This window comes from Pipistrellus kuhlii, unplaced genomic scaffold (assembly GCF_014108245.1).
Source record: "Pipistrellus kuhlii isolate mPipKuh1 unplaced genomic scaffold, mPipKuh1.p scaffold_m20_p_1, whole genome shotgun sequence".
Lineage (NCBI taxonomy): Eukaryota > Metazoa > Chordata > Mammalia > Chiroptera > Vespertilionidae > Pipistrellus > Pipistrellus kuhlii.
The window spans coordinates 84455865-84477851 of NW_023425404.1; the positions used below are offsets into that span (position 1 = coordinate 84455865).

The window sequence follows — 21987 nt, forward strand, 5'->3', positions numbered from 1 at the left end:
CCCCTCCACACTTCTTCAATGAGGACATATCAATGACCAAGAGACAGGAAAAAGGACTCAATATCACTAATCATCAGAGAGATGCAAATTAAAATTACAATGAGGCACCAACTCACACTTTACAAAATGGCTATCAATAAATCAACAAAAACCAAGTATTTGTGAGGCTGTAGATAAAAAAGAAACCCTTTTACACTCTTCATGGGAATGCAGACTGGTACAACCACTATGGAAAACAGTATGGAGTTTCCTCAAAAAATTCAAAATGGAACTGCCATTTGACCCAGTGATCCCACTTCCAGAAATATATCCTAAGAATCCTGAAATACCAATCAGAAATAATATATGCACCCTGTGTTCAAAGCATTATTTACAATAGTTAAGATCTGGAAACATTCCAAATACCCATCAATAGATGAATGGATAAAAAGCTGTGGTACTTTTACACAATGGAATAATATGCAGCTTTAAAAAAAAAAAAAAAAAAGGACCTCTTAGCCTTTGAGATAGTATGGAGGGATCTGGAGAGTATTATGCTAAGTGAAATAAGCCAATCAGAAAAAGGCATGATCTCATTTATATGTGGAATCTAATGAACAAAATAAACTGATGAACCAAATAGAGCCACAGACATTGAAGCATGGGACAGAGTGATGTATTTCACAGTGAAGAGGGCAGGGGTGTGGGGAGAGGTTAACCTTGGAACTTACATGCATATATGCATGAGCCATGGACACAGACAATAGTGCAGTGAATGCCTGGGGAAGGGGTGGGAGCAGGGTAGAGGGAGTGAATGGGGGAAAAATAAGGGGCATCTGTAAAACTTTCAACAAATAAATATTGAAAAAATAATTGTGTTTCTACATATTAATAAAAACAACAGATAATTGGAAACTGAAATAAATAAAATATATACTTTATAATAGCTCATAAAAATAGAGGGGTTATGTATAAATCTAATAAAATGTGTGCAGAATATGCATGCAGAAAACATAAAACACCAGGAGAAGAAATCAAGTACCTAAATAAGTGGAGAGACATATCATGATCATGGATTAAAAGGATCAACATAGTAAAGATAAATTAATGAACAGGTTTAATGCAATTCCTCTAAAAATCCCAGCAGGGAATTATGTAAATATCAACAAGTTGACTCTAAAATTTATATGGTATAAAAAAGAACTAAAATAGCCAAAATGTTATTTAAAAAGAAAAGTTGAAGCAATCATACAATATGATTTTAAAACTGATTTTATAAAACCATCGTAATCAAGACAGTATGTTATTGATAAAGAATAGATATTGATTAATGAGACAGAATTGAGGGTCTAGAAATGGACACACACAAATGTGGCCTGTTGAATTTTGACAAAGGAGCAAAGGCAATTCAATGGGAAAAGGACGTTTTTAATAAATGTGTTTGAAACAATTGGACATTCACTTGCAAAAAATAAATATAAACTTTGACTTCATTCTTGGGCTAAAAACATTTAACCCAGATGGATCATAGGTATAAAAGTAAACTGTAAAACTAGACAATGTTTAGAAGAAAACATAGGCGAACATCTTTAAGATCTGGAGTTAGGCCAAGAGCAGTTTTACACATGACAGCAATGAATAAAAATGTGAGAACTGGACTTTGTGAAAATTAAAAATATTTGCTCTATGCATAAAATCCAACTATAATAAAGCAAACAACCCAAAATACTCACATGGACACTTCACCAAAGAGGGTATAGACAAGGCAAATCTGCACATGAAAAAGATGCTCCACATTATTAGTCATTAAGAAAATACAAATTAAAACCACAGCAAGTGAGTATTGCATTCCTATCACAATGTCAAACAATACAAAGGGCTGGCAAGGATGCTGGCAAGGAATTCTCATACACTGCTGGTAGGAAGATGGTCCAGCCACTCTGGAAGACACCTGACAGTCATACAATGGAATATTACTCAACATGAACTGTTGATGCATGCAACAATTTAAATGAATATTGAAGGCACTATGTTTGAGTGAAAGAAGCTAGTCTCAAAGGTATGATTCAATTTATGCAGCATTCCTGAAAAAGACAAATTCTAGTGACAAAGACTAAATCAGCAATTGCCAAAGGTTGGGGGGTGGGCAGGGTGTCTGACTACAAAATGACAGTGTGAGGGAATTTAGGGAAACCAATGTAACTAAACTCTGTCCTAATTGTAGTTGAGGTTACATGATTCTATTCATATGTTCAAATTCATAGAACTGTACTAAAAAAGTCAGTATTATTGTACATAATTTTAAAATTAACAGAAAAAAACTCAACTATATTATAAATTAGTCAATTTACCTTCTAAATGGAAAGAGAAAATGCAAAAGAACCACTGGCAGAGGATGAGCCAGTATGACCTACCTGCAGTTCATTTTGCTGTCCTCATGCTTTGGGTAGATTGAAGGAAAACATCCACCAGCAATAATTCAGTCATTTTGGAATTCAGCAACTGCCACCACACCCCAGCAGCCTGCTGCAATCATCCCAGGAACTTGTGAAGAAGGAAGCTATCCTGCTCAGTTCAGTTCACATGGGTGTTCTGCTAACTCTGGAAATAATTCCTACAGAAGAGAGGGCTTCCTCAGATAACAGAGGCTCGAGATGTTTCAAATGGAGATAGGAGATGAGGGTAGGAAAATGCCAAGGAGGACCAGCTGCCAAGTTTTCATTTGTCCTCACAAGAAGGTACTGCCTGAATAATTTCACCATGGTACACAGTATAACTCTCATCCTTGGAAGGCCAGATATGTGGCCTTGTCATTGCTTCTGACTTGATTGGATGCAGAATGTAGTGAAGATCCTTCATAGCCTCAATGTACACTTACGATTGTGAGCTAACACTCTTTCTTAGAAGCATCCAACTCACTCAACAAGCAGCCTTTGGGTACTCCTTTTATTTATCCATTTATTTACTATACATTTCTCCAGCACCTTCATTGTAACAAACATTACACCAAGTGCTGGACATACAAGATAAATAATGCATGTTTGAGCAGCACAGAGGTTTTCCTGCAGGGTAGAGAATGTGATGGCCAGTTGACAGGTATTCCAGTCCCTATGGCAATGATTTCCCATGTTGCAATTTAACAAGATGCTGTTAGGTGCAGTCAGTCATTCTCTTGTGAATTTAACAAAAATCATCATCCCTAAATTTTATTACACAGAAAAAAAATTATGAAACTGAGGATTATACCTTAAACTGACTAAGCCAATAGGCAATTAATTGCTCACTTGTGAGTTTCCAGCCTTTAACATAACATTAATAGCCCACCTTGGAGTCCAAAAAGTGGTTTCCTTCATACTCAACCCACACTCAGCAATGCTTCTTTCTCTCTCTCTCCTTGTTTACCACTTATATCATCTGTGATACAACACACTGTCCTCACCAAGCTGCAAACTGAGGTCAGAAACTGTCAGTAGTGATATGGTTCCTCCCATCCTCAGCAGCTAGTTCAGTGCTTTCAAAGTGATATTGCAAATGAATTATAATTTATGTTTATGAGAAGGAGGGGTGGGGAAGGGAGACTAGGAGAGGATATGAAGTGGAAGAAATGGCTTAAGCCACTTGGAATTTAGAGTGTAAGTGCATCCTAAGTAAAACATATTTTAATAGACTAGTACAAGAAGTATATGTTTTAATGGAAAACAAATGGATTCTAATTTTAGCTGCCATCTATTAGCTGTGTTATCTTTATAAGTTAATTATCATCTGCAGCCTTGTTTTTCTCAACCATAACATGAAATGATTGAGGTAACGAATTTCTAAATAATTCTAGTATCTGTTGATTCTGGTATTTTCCAAGACAAAATCCTCTTCTTAGATTCTGCACTATGTTTGTTTTGTTTTGTAATTTGTTTCACTATTTTCTCTCAACACTTAAAAGGACTTTATAAAACCTACTAGTATAAAAAAGATTTCCCATAAACATCATTTCATACATGCTTCCTATTAGGGCTTCTGACATGCCGCATGTTTTCAAAGGTAATTTGAAATAAAGGGAAAAAATGTAAGGGTCAATATTGGGGTAGCTAAGAAAATATCTAATGATGACTTTAGCTACCAGATTGTTCAACTGATCCTAGAATCGAACCATTAGCTCAATTAAGTAAATCAAATGGGAAAACATTCAGACTTAAAAAGTTACCCACCACTACTTACTATTTGCTGCAAGACTTCAATTTCATGGTAAATTCAAAGTGTTATTCCTTCTATACAGAAGAAAATGAGCAGATCATCTGATTTAGCAGATATAGTGATTCAAGATAACTTAGCATATAAAATGATAAACCAAAATTACTTTAAGAAAGCAGGTAAAATTAGAAACCTTCTGTGTAAACAGGGTTTGAGCTTCTTTCTCTGGGGTGGTTTATGTCATTGTACTGAGGCAGGGGAGAGAAGTAACACGTGGTCTTTTCCTCCCCTAAGGTACATTTTTCAAATCTGGAATGGGCTGCATGTTCAGATTTGTGGGAAGGCAAAGAACTGGCATTGAGTTGAACATTTATGATCCCAAACATTCAAATTCTAGTTGTTTACAGGATTTGGATATTTAGTAGATTCTTAAGCTTTTAAAGACCAAGACTTAAAGATGATGCTGACTTTAACTTGTATTCTTATTATTCAAGTGGTCCATTCACAGGAAGTTTGAGGTGACTCAGAAACAAAATAATACCCATTGTTAATATTTGATAAGTGTGGTCATTATATTTAGACCATGCTTCTGCTGCAAAGAGTTGGTCCAATGAATGAATGTTCAAAATTGATGCAGTGAATATTTCATCCAATTATAAATTTAGCAACTGATATAATCAGTGGTGTGCTGGTAAATGTTTGACAATGATCTTTCCAGCACTGGTTTTTATAGTGCAGACCCTTCCCTCATGGGCAACAAGTGTGATGTCATCTAGTTGCACAGAGGGAACAGCTGGAATTCAACAATCAGCTGTCAAGCTGAAACAACTCCAGTACTGCTGGATGTAACTTAAGGAATAAGGAAGAGAATGGCCTACCTGTAGTTGAAATTCCAGGAGAATTATTTTTTAGACAACACACTTGAATTGGCAAAGGGTGCTAGGTCACTTTTTTCAGAAGATTCCTGAAAAACAGCCCTTTAGAAAAGGTTGGCCTTCAGGAAATCTGCACTTTAAATATCTACTGTTCTTCATCTGCTGTGTGTCCCTGAGCAAGCCTTGGGACTCATTTCCCTGAGACTCATATTAAAATGAGCAGATTTCATATCTGCCAGGTGTCAGTTATCTACTCAAAAATCAACTCATTTGCTGATCATTAAACTGGTTGTCCATAATACTCGGAGGTCCTGAAGCATAAGTGATCACCACCCAGGTAGGAGGTAGGAAGTCACTATAGTCTCCCCAGGGTCTTACTGAGATCTTGATATATCTCCAAGAGAGTTTTTGTAATGACATTGAATAGGGTTGGGGGTTGATTTACTTTCTCCAAAGCTGTATCCTCCTCTGCCTATGATCTTCCCCTCATCTCAGCCAGGTGCACCTGTGTTTAACCCTGCCTTTGTAGTTATGGTCTAAGAAAGTTGACTTTTTTTTTTTTTAATCTATCTTCCTATATAGATATATTTTTTCCTATTTATGCTGAAATACTCATCACAGGAGGAACACAAGAATATCAAATCTGTAAAAATAACATATAATTGAGGTCCTCTAATATAATCTTATCTAATAAAGAGATGCAAATTGACCATCACACCATAACGGTCAAAATGGATGTGCCCACAGCAGAGGCCGAGTTCCCATAAGGGGCCTTAACGAGCAATCAGCAGGGACCAGAGACTGTGCCCCCACCTGGTGGGGCTTGACAGGGGGCCTCAGGCCATGCCCCCCACAGTGGCACCAGGCCAGTGGACCTCAGGCGGAGGCCCCTGCCCACAAGGCTTGAAGGAGAACCTCAAGGTGCGGCCCCCACCCAAGCGCAGGTCTGGAGACCTGAGGCCATGTCCCCACCCTGGTGGTGGGCCAGGAGACCTGAGGCATTGCCCCCTGCCTGGCAAGGCTTGACCAAGACCTCAATGAGTGGCCTCTGCCACAGCCCAGGCCAGGGTACCTGAGGCTGCACCCCCTGCCTGGCAGGGCTTGATGGGAGACCTCAGACCATGCCCCTGTTTCGGGCCAGGGGATCTCAGGCTGCACCTCTTGCCCCAGCACCAGGCCAGGTGACCTGAGGCCATGTCCCACCCCTGCTGGGGCTTGACAGGGGTGGGGCCAGAGGGTCTGGATCTAGCCCAATGGGGGTGGGCTGGCTGGGTCTGGGTCTCATGCAATTTCAAGGCACACATGGGTGGGTGGGGACTTGACTCTAGTTCCCATAGTGCACCCCAGACTTTGATAAGAGGAAGATTTTCATATATATTTTACTAATTTTCTTTCATCACTGACACTTCCATTATAGAGAAAGGGAAAATATTAAAATATTTCCTCTAATTAATTATATTTTAATGTACACAAATTTTGTGCACCAGATCACTAGTAATATAATATAATGAAACTAGTCATTTATTGTTGCCTCTTCAACTATACCTGAATATTAACTATTTTTTATATTTATCTATTTAAGTATCAGTTATGTGCACAGTCTGCTCAACAAATACCTGTTGAATGAATAAATGAGTGAATAGATGATATATATATCTGAATAGATGAGATGGCCTCCCTCCTTTATTTTCAGGCTTCTGGTGCTATGATTCCCATTTTCCTATTTTTATATTTTTCCTCTATGTTCTCTGTTTATCTCAAGATAACAGCAATAGCTTCTTGCACTGTAGGGAGGGGGATTTTTGCAGGAAAATAATGTTCTTTACCAGTCATTTACCTTTAGAAATGTGTGAATGGAGAGACTGCTAACAGTTGGTAGAGCATCAAGTGCACTTGAGTGGGTGGCATTTGTCCCTATTCTTTGCTCTGATCTGAAGCTTGTATGACAGATGTAGTGGGGGATAGAAAACTGTGGTGCTCATTTTGAGGAGGTGAAAATGCTAGTAAAATCAGAAGCCACAAGCAGTGGCTGCACAGTCCCTCAGGCTGATGAACCTGTTGGTCCTGCCTCACAGTTTTTCTGCAACAACATTTCAATCATTTGCAATGTGAGAAGCAATGACAAACATCGCTAATTTAACATGTCTTTATAAGGCAGAGCACCAGAACTAGAGTGTATGAAACTTCTTGAAAATATTGTCTTTTAGTTTATTTTTTATAAAATTTAACCTTCCTCTTTACAAAATTAGCATCCCAGAAACTTTTTATGTTGTTGCTGTTAATCCTAGAAATGACACGAGAGTAATATAATTCTACTGTTACTTAGTAGGCATCAACCTGGTATCTTTTTTATATGTATAATGTCTAATACTTTCTATGTTGCTCTTATTATTATTTATTTTATTTTATTTTATTTTGACTATCCTTTCTCTCACATAAACCCACACATTATATTCTAGCTTTTATATTTCTCTAAGTAAAAAAAAAAAACCCTTATGAAACTGTAGAAATAACCATCTATTTAATACAATAGATACATTCTTTCAGGTGTATTTCCACAGATAAGATGGTAAAAAAAAAATAGTTTTCTTACAATAATCAAATATGAGTTAATCCTTAATATCATATTTTAATCAATGTGTATACAGAGGTTGGCAAAAGTATGCTTATAGTTGTGAGAACATGAAAAATAGTTTATTCTTGTATTACTATTTCTTAGAGGCCCAGTGCATCAAATTCTGCATGGGGGGAGGGTGAGTCCCTGTACTCTCTCCAATCTGGGACCCCTCGGGGGATGTCCAACTGCCTCTCCCAATCTGGGACTGCTGGCTCCTAACCGCTCGCTTGCCTGCCTGCCTGATTGCCCCTAACCACCTATGCCTGCCTGATCACACCTAACTGCTCACCTACTGACTTAATTGACCCTAAATGCCTCTGCCTCACCCTGCACCTGGGACCCAGGGGAGGGAAGTTAGGGGTTACTGGGCCAGCACAGGAGGGCAGTTGGGGGAGACCAGGCCTGCAGGGGAGGGCAGTTGGAGGGAACCAGGCCTGCAGGGGAGAACAATTAGGGATGGGCAGGTCAGCAGGGGAGCATAGTTAGGGGCAAACATGCCTGCAGGGGAAGGCAGTTGGGGGTAACCAGGTCGGCAAGGGAAGGTAGATGGGGGCAAACAGATCTGAAGGAGAGGACAGTTGGGGGGGGATCCAGGCTTGTAGGTGAGGGCAGTTGGGGGGTACCAGGCTAGCAAAGGAGAGCAGTTAAGAGCAACCAGGATGGCAAAGAAGGTCAGTTAGGGGTTACTGGGCCAGCAGGGGAAGGCAGTTGGGGGTGACCAGACTGGCAGGGGGGCAGTTAGGGGTGACCAGGCCTGCAGGGGAGGGCAGTTAGGGGCAATCGGGTTGGTAGGGGAGAAGTTGGGCATTGATCAGGCTGGCAGGGGAGTGTTTAGGGTATGATAAGGCTGGCAGGCAGAAGCAGTTAGGGGCAATCAGATAGGAAGGCAGGCGCACCACTGGGAGCCAGCATTCCTGGATTAGAGAGGGATATCCAATTGCCTATTTGAGATCAGGCTTAAACAGGCAGTCAGATTGGAGAGGGTACAGACTGGGCTGAGGGACACCCCCAACACCCCATTTGTGCACTGGACCTGTAGTCATTAATATATCCATACTACTCAAGATAATCCAAAGATTCAATGCAATCTCTATTAAAATAACAACAGCACATTTCAGAGTGAGAACAAATACTCCAAAAATTCATATGGAATCAAAAAAGACCCTGCTATCTTGAGAAAGAAGAAAAAAAAAGAGTTGGCAGAATCACAAATACCAGATTTCATGTTATATTACAAAACATCATAGTAGTGGCACAAGAACAGGCATATAGACCAATGGAACAGATCAGAGAACCCAGAAATCAACCCAAGTCATTATATTCAATTAATATTTTACAAAAGAGGAAAGAACATACAATGGAGTCAAGACAGTCCATTCAATGAATGGTGTTAGGAAAATTGGACAAATATATTCAACAAAAGAAAGATAAATAATCAAATCAAAAAAAGGGCAAAGACCTAAATAGACACTTTTTGAAAGAGGATATACAAAGGCCAAGAGACATATGAAAGCATGCTCCTAGTCACTAATCATCAGAGAGATGCAAATTAAAATGACAATGAAGTGCCATCTCAGAATGGCTATCATAAACAAATTAACAAATGACAAGTGTTGGCGAAGATGTGGAGAAAAAGGAACTCTTTGCACTGCTGGTGGGAATGTAGACTGGTGTAGCCACTGTGGATAACAGTATGGCATATCCTCAAAAAATTAAAAATTGAACTTCATTTGACCCAGTGATCCCACTTTTAGGAATATATCCCAAGAAACCAGAAACACCAATCAGAAAGGATATATGCACCCTTATGTTTATAGCAGCACATTTTACCATAGCTAAGATTTGGAAACAGCTTAAGTGCCCATCAGCAAATGAGTGGATTAGAAAACTTGGTATATCTACACAATGGAATTCTGTGTTGCTATAAAAAAGAAGGAATTTTTACAATTTGCGATAGCATGGATAGAACTAGAGAGCATTATGCTAAGCCAGTCAGAGAAAGATAAATATCACATGATCTCACTCATTTGTGGAATATAATGAACAACATAAACTGATGAACAAAAATAGAACCAGAGACATAGAAACATTGAACAGACCATCAAACTTCAGAGGGAAGGCAGAGAGAACTGGGGGGGGGGGGGGGGGGGGGGGGGATGTAGGGGGAGAGAGAAGCTAAGAGATCAATCAAAGGACTTGTATTTATGCATATGAGCAAAACCAATGGACACAGCCAGTAGTGGGGGATGAGGGCTTGTGCTTAGGGTGGGGTGTTGGGGGAGAGGTCAATGGAGGGAAAAAGGAGAGTCATGTAATACTACCTAATAAAAGAGTAATATGCAAATTAACTATCACTCCGCTACACCCACAAGCCACACCCACCAGATACACTCACCAGCCAATTAGAGAGAGTATGCAAATAAACCCAACCAAGATGGCTACAGCCACAGAGAATAGGAGGGAGGCATGGGTTTCACAGGCAAGGAGGAAGCCAAGCTTTCTGCCTGCCCTAATTGGCATAAGCCTCCACTCAAGGCTACAAAGTTTCAATTATAGAAGGTAAACAAATCCAAACAGAAATGGTTGATGGCCAAGGAGTGAGCAGAAGACTTGGCTCCTCTCCAGGCTACAAAATTCCAATTGTAGAAGGTAAATAAATTCCAGATACCAGGGCCTCCACTTAGGTTGCCAGGGGGGATGGCTGGCCTGAAAATCACCACAAGCCCCTTGCTCAGACCACCCCACACCCCAAAGGAAACCTCACCCTAATCAAGGACACCCTTAAGGGCAAACCAGCTGGCCCCCACCCATGCACCAGGCCTCTATCCTATCTAATAAAAGAGTAATATGCAGATTCACCATCACTCCAACACACAAGATGGCTGCCCCCATGTGGTTAGAAATTCTGCCCCCATGTGGACACAAGATAGATGCCATAAATGGTCAGCAGGGGAGGGCAGTTGGGAGGCACCAGACCTGCAAGGAAGGGAAGTTGAGAGGAACCAGACCTGCAAGGAATCAACCCTGCAGGGGAGGGCAGTTAGAGGTCACCAGGCTGGCAGAGGAGGGAAGATGGGGCAAACAGTTTGGCAGGGGAGCAGTTAGACATAAATCAGGCTGGCATGGGAGTGGTTAGGGGGTGATCAGGCTTTCTGGGAGAAGCAGTTAGGGGCAATCAGGCTAGCAGTTGGGAGCCAGTAGTCCTGGATTGTGAGAGGGATGTCCAACTGCCTGTTCATGTCCAATCTCATGAACAGGCAAGTGGACATCCCTCGAGGGGTCCCAGATTGGAGAGGGTGCAGGCTGGGCTGAGGGACACCTTCCCCTCAACCCATGCATTAATTTCATGCATTTGGTCTCTAGTACTTTAAATAATAAAGAATTTTTAGAAAGATAACATAGGTAATATCAGCAGAGAGATTAAAACTGTAAAAGAATCAGCCGAAACCAGTTTGGCTCAGTGGTAGAGCGTCGGTCTGTGAACTGAAAGGTCCCGGGTTCGATTCTGGTCAAGGGCATGCACCTGGGTTGTGGACACCTCCCCAGTAGGGGGTGTGCAAGAGGCAGCTGGTCGATGTTTCTCTCTCATAGACCTTTCTAGCTCTTTATATCTCTCCCTTCCTCTCTGTAAAAAAATCAATAAAATATATTTTTTAAATGTAAAAGAATCAAATGAAGTGTTAGGAAAAAAATCACAATAGAGGTGAAAATTATCTTCCATGAGTTTATCAGTAGGCTTGATATAGAAAATGAATGAATAAGTGAACTTTAATATAGATCAATAGAAATTCTTCAAATGGAAGTACAAAACAAAAATTAGGTGCAGGTGGGAACTAGAATATAGCATCTAAGAATTTCACACAATATTAAATCACCTAATATATGCATAATTAAAATCCCAGAAAGAGCCGAAACTGGTTTGGCTCAGTGGTAGAGGATCAGTCTGTGGACTGAAAGGTCTCAGGTTCGATTCCGGTCAAGGGCATGTACATTGGTTGCAGGCACATCCCTGGTGGGGGGTGTGCAAGAGGCAGCTGGTCGGTGTTTCTCTCTCATCAACGTTTCTAGCTCTCTATCCCTCTCTCCTCCTCTCTGTAAAAAATCAATAAAAAATATATATTTTTTAAAATTCCAGAAAGAGAGAAGAAAATTGGGCTGAAGAAATATTTTAAGAAATAATAGCAGAGGATTTTTCAAAATTAATAACAAATACCAAACCACATATCTCAGAGAATATCAAGTAAAATACATAGAAAAGTAAACACCCAAAACTATATAGGCATGTCATATTCAAACTTCTAAAGACTAAAGACAATAAGAAAATATTGAAGGCAGCCATAAAGAAAAAGGCACATTACCTACAGAAGAACAAGGATAAAAATTGCAGCAGTCTTTTCATCAGAAAACATATAAGCAAGGAGAAAATGGCATGATGTTTTTAACATGCTAAAGATAACTCTCAACCCAGATTTCTATATACAATGAAAATAGCCTTCAGAAGTGAAGGAGAAACAAGATTAAAGAACAATAAGTGAGACTTTCTTAGGCTGGCAAAAACTGAGGGAATGAATCCCTTGGCAGACCTACTATATAAATATTAAAGGAACTTCTTCAGGAAAAAGGAATATGATAGTTGTCAGAATTTGGATCTATACAAAGAAATAAGAGAAAATATAACTTACTTTTTTTTCTTATGAATTTCTTTAAAATATCTCTTTTAGAAAAATAGTAATGTATTGCATGCATGTTTTCTTTTAATATATTTTATTGATTTTGTACAGAGAGAAAGGGAGAGAGATAGCAAGTTAGAAACATCGATGAGAGAGAGTTATCAATCAGCTGCCTCTTGCACACCCCCTCCTGGGGATGTGCCCGCAACCAAGGTACATGCCCTTGACCGGAATCGAACCCGGGACCCTTCAGTCCCCAAGCCGAGGCTCTATACACTGAGCCAAACCGGTCTCTGCTGCATGCATGTTTTCAGCACATGTAAAAATAAAATTTATTATAATACCGAAAAGGACAAGAGGGAGGAATTGGAAGTATATCATTTTGAGGTGCTTTTCTTATATATGAAGCAGTATAATTTATTTAAAATTAGACATACATTATTTAAAATATATGTTGTAAATTCTAAGAATACCACTAGCAATTATTTTAAAGAAGTTAAATTATTCAATAGAGGAGATGAAATGAATTATGATTGCTTAATTAAAGGAGGTAACCAATTTGTAAATCTGTTCACAACCAAATTTGAAGTGCCAGTCTTTTTGGACTTGGCCACATTGGCCTTTCCCAAAAAATATGTTTAGGTCCTTAGGATACAAAGATGATCTCTCCAGGAAAGTATAAGAATAAATAATAATGATAGAAAAAATTAAAATTTGGTGTTACTGTGATATATTATAAGTGTGGCTAGCAGGAATGTTGTTTGTAATCCAGATATAAATACTTTTCAAGTTTTCTAAGGACAATGGTTAATATTAGAATTTTATGACCTTACAGAATTATTACCCAGTCCTCTGATAACTTTATCTTAATGATTACATGGCAAGTTATGTCTCAACAATCTACAAAAACTTTACAAGAATTTATGTTTTATCAAAAACAATTTTAATATTTTTAAAAAATATATTTTATTGATTTTTTACAGAGAGGAAGGGAGAGGGATAGAGAGCTAGAAACATCAACCAGCTGCCTCCTGCACACCCCCTACTGGGATGTGCCCGCAACCAATGTACATGCCCTTGACCGGAATCAAACTTGGGACCTTTCAGTTTGCAGACCAACACTATTCACTAGGCCAAACTGGTTTCAGATATTTTATCAAATTTTTGTATATTAAACATTATTTATTGCCATTTGTCAGTTTACTTTGTTCCCAAAACTGTCTGATGTAGATAAAACCTCCCATGTTTTCATAACTTAAGGGGAAAGGAGTAGTAGGCTGTGCACCTTCTTTGAAAGACCAACTTATGACACAAAACTAACATATATGGTGACTTGGGAACTAAATCAAACATTGCTCTCCCCACTGAAATACAAGGAGGGGCTCTGGCCTGCTTAATCCTGGGGATAAATATTTGTGAAAGGAGTCAAGTAACCAAAACTTTGTCCTTTCATGGGACTCATCAAAATATTCTCTTTTAATGGGTCCCTTTTCATTCCTTTGGCACCACGGTTGTTAGGTCGGAAAGATCAAGCATAGTCCAGGAGACTGAGAAAAAGGTGAAGTTATCTATTTTATTCCCCAAACTCACCTCTCCTGCAATGAGCAGGATCCCTGTGTGAAGCTATCATCCCCTGTGTATCATCTCCTGAGAGACACCACAGAGTGCAGAGAAAGTTGCCTAGAGTGGAACTCAAGATATAGGGATTCTGGCTCAAGGAGACTATGGCAGGCCAATGCTCAATGCTGCAGTGCAGACTATATACCAGAAATCTGTAGATTCTTGGAGAGAGCTGCCTGGAGAACAGAGGAGTCCAAAAGGCTTTGCAGAAATGCAGAACTTGAGTTGCATCAGAAGTTGCTTGGTTGCAGGAAAGCTGGATTGAGGGGAAAATTGTGAAATGCTGAAATAGCATATTTGATTTTGCTTAAAATTTTATTTTTACTAAATATTGCAGTGGCTGCTAACCATATGTCATCCAGTTGGAATGACTGTGTCAGCACTGAATACTCTTCTCTATTTGCTGCTTGGGGGTACAGGTCTGAATATCATTATTTAAAGTCTTCCCTGGCTGTTTAATTCTTTTTTTAAAAAAAAATATATTTTATTGATTTTGTACAGAGAGGAAAGGAGAGAGATAGAGAGCTAGAAACATCGATGAGAGAGAGTCATCGGTCAGCTGCCTCTTGCACACCCCCTACTGGGGATATGCCCGCAACCAAGGTACATGCCCTTGATTGGAATCGAACCTGGGGCCCTTCAGTCCCCAAGCCGACGCTCTATCCATTGAGCCAAACCAGTTTCAGCTGGCTGTTTAATTCTTGTCTGAAGCCTTTGAAATGATTATAAATCAACTTTATTCATGAAGATTTTGGAGGAATGAAGGGTCTTTGAGTTGCTCTAATTCTTACCTGTAGGTGCAGCCTATCCTTTTGTTAAATGTATTTTACTGATATTTATGGAACAATTTATGCTGTCTAATCAAACAAATTAAAACACTTATTTTTGCTTTCCTCAATTCAGTCAATTGTTAATAATCATGTTGTCATTTTTCCCCAGACTTGGCACCAAAATCTTTATTCATTCTTCTTAGAAATTCTGTCACCAACCTACTATAAAAACTGTCATTATCTCTCAAAGTCACACTTCTGACATCTGTTAAGTAAAGGTTTATTTTACATTTCAAAAGTCAATCTGCACAGCTGACTAAACTCCTTAAGAGTTTTATAGCTTGTTCATGTCAAATATTTGGGAAAATAAAATTTGCTTTTAGAAAAATAATTTGTTTCATATAAAAAATACTCTTCATTTTTGAAAGTATCTTGTGTCTTGAAAAAAAATTTTGATTGATTTTTAGAAAATATAAAAATAAAAAATGAAATGATTTCTGTGTGTTTTATTTCAAGCTATATACCAGTTTATTTCTTCTAACACCCCGGAAGGTTGAATAGGTCATATAAGTTCCAGGTAAATTATTACAAAAAAAATTCTGGCAGCATGATTGGCCTTTCCAGCCTCTCTCCATAGCCTTTGCCTGACAGACTTGGATTAGAACCATGGATCTCTGTGCTAAGATCTTCTCTGACCTCTGTCAATATAGGAAACAAGTCCCTGCTTTCCCCCTAATGCCTCTGGAGACAAAATAAGAGAATGAACAGAGTATCTGCTCTATATTGGGTCTTATGCTAAGAGCTTTCCACAGACTACTGGATTTAATCCTGATAATAATCCTACAAAGTAAGTACTGTCTCCATATCTCAAGTCATAGATTATGATTTAACTATCAATTTTTTCTACTTCTCAGAGGGCTACATAATACCATACTCAATCCATTTATTAATATACCTCTTTTCGTTGTTGGGTATCTAAGGATTCCAAACTTTAAACTTTTCCCTAATGAGAGTGCATGTCTCTGCAGTTAGATAAATGTGTGAACCTATAAATTCCTAACTACAACTTTGGGCTCTTAGAAGAATTTTCAGACTTACTGTGTTCTGGGAATTCTATCTTTTTTCTCATGTGGATATACCCTCTGAATAAATGGTGTTGTGTATGATAACAGAGTTTATAAGAATTTCTGAAGGGGAGTGTATGTGTAAAGCTGAAACAACATGCTACTTCTAATAGTAGCCCTGAAATCTGCTCTCTCACTTCCCATATACCCGGTTTTGCACTCACCACATGGGGTAATAGAAGGAGCTGTGCACTAATTGTAAGGTAAGACAAGGGAGGCATAGACATAAGCAGTAATTAGCTGTTTCTCATTGGAAAACAATGGCTTGGAGTCTCCCAATTACATTCTCATTTTGGTACAAAAAAGAAAGATAATAGATAGTACCTGCCTCTCTGGTTTCTGTAAAAACCAAATGAGTCCTGTGGACATAGCTTGAAAACTACAATAGACTTTTAATAATGTTAAAATTCAAATTCATTCTTGTTACATCTTGGCTAAAATCCTTTAAAACTTCTGATGTCCATAAGTTAACATATCTCTTTATCTCTGTCCTCCAGTCTGAGTTGCAAGCAACTAGTTCTGCTGATCCTAGACAAACAGAGGGAGCTTTTTGGAAGATGGTATTCAGTTCACAGAATCTCTGGGAGGTTTGGGAAATGATAACATAGGGGGCTCTGAAGGCCAGATGGAAGGAATAATCTATAAGGACAGGGCACCAGATAATTCTACTGCCATTGCTTGATGCCATGGTATGCCACTGCCATGAATGACTTCTAAATTCTTTCTTTAACTTTACATTCTTCTCCAGATTCAGAGACTCAGGATTAGTGATTAGATTAATATAGGCCCCATGGGTATGCCTTGAATGTCAAAAGATGGGAAAAGTAGGATTTCTCCTCTGGTATGTCCTAGATCAAAATACTTTTGTTGCTGAGACTGGTTTGGCTCAGTGGATAGAGTGTCAGCCTGTGGACTGAAGGGTTCCAGGTTTGATTCTGGTCAAGGGCATGTACTTTGGTTGAGGGCGCATCTCCCAGTGAGGGGTGTGCAGGAGGCAGCTGATCCATGATTCTCACTCATCGATGTTTCTGACTCTCTATCCCTCTCCCTTCCTCTCTGTTAAAAATCAATAAAATATATATTTTAAAAAATCCTTTTGTTACTTCAAACTAGAAGAAAAATGAACATAAATGTATTTATCAATTGATATATATGGGCCAGGTTTTTTATTAGGTCTACAGGGGTTAAAAGTGATTTAAAAACTTAATTTTCCCTCTCAAAGAGCTTACCAGATAGTTAAACAGATAGGCCAATAACACACAAAGAATGAAACAATAAAAGTTAAAGGCAGTAATGCTAGATAGTAGTAGAAAGATGTGATGTAGTGGTGTGTAATTAATTGCCAATAGAGTGTAGATAGAAGAGTATTAGCTTTTAGAGTAGCCCTTCTTCCTACCCTTATCATTCATTCTGATGCTCAAACTCTTCCCAAAGGAGTTGCACCTTTTAAAAAATACTTCTCTCCACTCTCCTTCCACCTTCTCTGCCTTCCCTCTGAAGTACAGTTTTAGTTGTATATACTGAAAACATTGCCTCCCTATGCTCTAAGTCTCAGTCTGTGACTCTGTGCCTTCCCCAAGGAATTATGAACCATTGTCAATGGAGAGGCCCCATAGCTGCTACTCTGCATAAGGTAAGACAAAGAGAAGAAAATTCATAAATGGTGACTGGTTAGGAAGATCCATCACTTGGTTTACCTAGAAAAGCTTTAGGACAGTACCTGATACAGAGGCAGCCCTCAGTACATTTTAACTGCCATTATATGGTAATCAAACCTCTTTGATTGCCTTAATTGTGTGTGTGTATGTGTGTGTATGTGTGTGTGTGTGTGTGAATATATTTTCCCCAGCTTCTTCATGTTCCTCTACTCTTTGCAAATGCATATTTTATAGAGAAAATGTGTGATTGGACAGAAGCATGCTGTAAATTGTCCCTTTGCATTAAAGCCTTCATGGGAACAAATACTGTGAATCTTTCTCTGCCAACTGCAGCACAGTGTCCACTGATATAAGCTTGCTCATTCAGCCTGACTTCCTAATGGAATGTGTGTGCTGGAAACATATCAGGAGTCAGAATAAGTGTAAATTTTGCAGTGAGCATCCTGCAGCAAAGCAGTTGAGCTTAAAGATTGCTGGTGAGGCACATAAAACCATGTGACAGTGCGCAGCCATGCTTACTTCTCTACTGTTTCATCACATGGGGCTCTGGTTAGTGAGAGAGGCCTTCCTCTCTTCTGGGAGCTCTTGCCAATCCAATGTCATAGCAATTGCCTAAAAGATTACTTCCGTGTTTCAGGAATCAGCACCCTGAATTTTATCTCCTCAATAAAATTAGAGAAAAAAAATCCCAGCTTTATATCAGACCCCAGAGAGTCTGTGTGAGCACACTAGTCAGGAAAGCCATTTTCACCTGGACAGAGCAGCCCTCTCCACAACAAACACTATGTCATTTTGGGGCAATTAGAGATGGCCGCTTTCCTTTCTCTGTGCATGTTAAATTGTGTGTGTACAGCAGAAACACTGAGTGGAAAGGAGGAAGAGAGTCCTGAGACCCTGCTTTTAATTAGCTTCTCCTCTGACATTAGTATGTCTCTCTGTATCCACCCATCCTGAGTACTCTAATAATTTTTTTACCATAGGCAATGAACATATGTCCCTCTGTTCTGATAACAGGCACTTGTCTACACAAGGAAGCAGACCAAATTCCCCCTCTCCTTCCCTGTGGATCAAGATGCGTAAGCTTCAAATTTCAGTTGGGACCCTAGGTTTGAGGCCCAATTTTGAACAAGGTGGCATGGGGTGGATTCCAGTGGTGTACTTTTTAATTGCATTATCCTGGGTGATGGGACTCTTTTCATTCTTCATGCAGAAAGCACAGGCTGCACAGGGCACATTCTTCCTGCCGTGACTTTGAACCAGAGCCCAGTTCCCTTTGTCAGCTGTTCTAAGATCTTTTGTCATCTCAGTGCTATTAACTGCCCTTGAGCAGCACCAGACTTTTTAATTCACATTTTCCTAGAACAGCAGGAGGGAAAATGGAATTACTGTATAAGGAAGTAAATGTTAATTGCTAATGTAGGTAGGGGTTTTTGTTGTTTAAGACAGTTCTTTAAACTTAGTAATCTTGGCATAAAGAAGCAGACATTGGATAAAGAATTGCAGTCCCAAGTACCTTCTTGATAAGCCATAGGAGAGGGGATGATGTGCATTTCATTGGTTTCTTGTATTAAATCTAAATGTACTGTACCTCAATCAAGGATTCCAAAAGCTCTGGCTTGTGTCAGAAATACAGAAGATGCCAGTGAGGACCACACAGTGCAGATCCTGCTTCCAGAGACTTGGGGGAGAAACAAAAATTCAACTTGAGAAATATAGGCAAAATTTTATAGAGACACCTTAGGAGACTTTGAATCTATCTATGTAATTGGTGGTGAGTGAAATAATAAAGTATTAAAGAAAAATGCCTACCCTTTTGGGAAATTGGAATAGAGTTGAAGGATCAGGCCCATGATACAGAGTTGGGATAGATTTTTAGTTTTAACAGGCAAGTTAATCCACTATCTTAATGCCAAGATAATTTGTTTTCTTTTTTAGGCAGAATTATAAATTGAACCATTTCCACAGTTAAAATGGTGCTTTAATTATGTTCATAAATGTATTCTTACACCAATTTTTGGTATAAAAATTTCTTTATTAGATAACATAAATTGAAACAAAAGCATTTATGTCAATGAATAATCCTCTTTTCTAAACAGTAGTAATAAAAAAATCTGAAGAAGTGTGACCTTCTCACTGAGCTCTCAGGTGTTCTTCTGTCCCACTCCCATCCCAGCCAAGAACCCCAGATGAGAGAGCAGAAGCCCCCCGAGTGGAGTGCTTCAAGGCTTCTTGCCACCATTTTGGAGGCCAAAGTAGTTTTCTCTAAGAAACTCCTCACCATTTGGGCTTTGACTCTGAGGGAAGCCTGGCTCCACAGTGGAGACCTCAGAAGAGATGAGCCTTCTCACTGTAGTTAAATTGGGAAGCTTTTCAGAATGATTTGAAATGGCAAAGGGGATTAGTTGATAGCAAGTCTTCTCTGAGTTTACCATTTAAATGACTAACATCTCTGACAGGCAAATGCCCAGCTCCACAGAAGCAGGAATTCTTTTGAGGCAGGTGCAGATGCAAATTAAAAACCAAAAGTCAGTGCCCAGCCAGCATGGCTCAGTGACTGAGAATTGACTTAGGAACCAGAAGGTTGCAGTTTGATTCCTGGTTGGGACACATGCCTGGGTTGTGGGCTTAGTGCTGGAGGTAGCCAATCAATGATTCTCTCTTATTGATGTTTCTATCTCTCTCTTCCTCTAAGAAATCAATGAAAATATGTAAAAAAGAAAACAAAACCCTAAGTCAAAGAGCCAAGTCCACACAAAGAATGAAGGGGGCCTAAATGGAGGCCTATGAGTAAGGATCTTTCTATGTGAGTGCAAGTGTCCCCAAGACAATCCCTAATGGCAATAAATCTTCTTATTGGTGTCACATTCAAAGGACAACACTTAATCAAAAAATTCCTTAGACCAAGGCTATCTTCTCTAAGTCCAATTCTCTCATGTAAAGGCATACTTACATTAACCTCAGTTGCTTAAAATTCACAAGAAATGGGCCACCTAAGGAGTTTTAATTTTTTCTCCCTCTTCCCCCTCCCCCAGGGCCTTCACTACCTTATTGCCCACGTCCATGGGCTATGCAAATAAGTATATAAATTCTTTGCTTTATCTTTTCTTACCCACCCAACCCCATATCCAGGTATGTAAGTCTATTCCATGTCTCCCTACTTAGGGTCTCATTTTGTTCATCAGATTCCACAAATAAGTGAGATCATGTGATATTTGTCCTTCTCTATTTGATTTATTTCACTTAGCATAATATTTTCCAGGACCGTCAGTGTTATCCCAAAAGGAAAAATATCTCTTCTTTTTACAGCTGCATAGTATTCCATAGTGTGAATGTCCACAGATTTTTTTTTTTATCCATTCATCTACTGATGGAAGCATGGAGTGTGTCCAAATATTAGCTATTATAAATAATGCTGCTATGAACATAAAGGTGCATATACTCTTTCTGATTGGTATTTTGGGTTTTTAGGAAATATTCTCAGAAGTGGGATTGTTGGGTCAAATGGAAGTTTTCCATATTGGCTGCACCAATCTGCATTCTCCCCCACTAGTGTTCCTTTTTTACCACATCCTCACCAGCACTTATTGTTTGTTGGTTTTTATGATAGCCTTTCCAGCAGGTGTGAGGTTATATCTCATTGTGGCTTTAATTTGCATTAATCTGATGATTAGTGACTTTGAACATTTTTTTATGTGATTCTTGGCCAATTGTATGTCCTCTCTGAAAAAATGTCTATTTGGGACTTCTGCCCATTTTTTAACTGGATTGTTTATCTTCCTTTTGTTGAGTTGTATGAATGCTTTATATATTTTGGATATTAACCCTTAATCAGAGGTATCTTTAGCACATATGTTCTCTTATTCATTGAGTTCCTTTTTCAACTTGATGTAGTTGTTTCATTTGCTATGCAGAAGCTTTTTATTTTGATGTTGTCCCATTTATTTATTTTTTCTTTAGTTTCCTTTGCCCTAGGAGATCTATATATATAAAAGACTAAGTGACTGGTCCACTGGTAAATATGATTTGCACTGACCACCAGGGGGCAGATTCTCAATGCAGGAGCTGCCCCCTGGTGGTCAGTGTGCTCTCACAGCAAGAGTGCCACTCAGTTGACCAAGGTGCACCAGATACAGAGCTCAAGGCTTGCCCCTGCAGCCTGGAGACCGCATTGGAGCAGCAGAGAGACTACTGAGCTGCAGCAGCAGGCACAGCAGGGCCAGGATAAGCAGGAGCTGCAGGCAGGAGCAGCAGGTGGCATTAGACTGCCTATTTTGGCCTGATCCCTGCAGGCCATACCAAGGGATGCCACTGGTATAAGAAACCATGTACCAGGACTTTAGTGTATCTATAAACATATTTCTAAGTGAGATATCTGGGATTTTACTGCCTATGTTATCTAAGATTTTTAAGGTTTTATGCCTTAGAATTAAATTTCTTTTTTTCCCTTTATTGTTTAAGGTATTACAAATGTGTCCTTATCTCCCCTTAC

General features: G+C 39.2%; 1 long non-coding RNA gene across 2 annotated transcripts in view; it reads right to left on the reverse strand.

Moving 5' to 3' along the window:
• Window positions 1-2528, reverse strand: part of LOC123652863 — a 32010-nt gene extending 29482 nt beyond the window's left edge. For both annotated transcript variants that reach the window (XR_006742459.1, XR_006742429.1), the window contains exons 1-2: window positions 2394-2528; window positions 1713-1750 (exon numbers count right to left, since the gene is read on the reverse strand). This is a non-coding gene — a long non-coding RNA (uncharacterized LOC123652863). The remainder of the gene's footprint in view (window positions 1-1712; window positions 1751-2393) is intronic.
• Between the last annotated feature and the right edge of the window lie 19459 nt (window positions 2529-21987).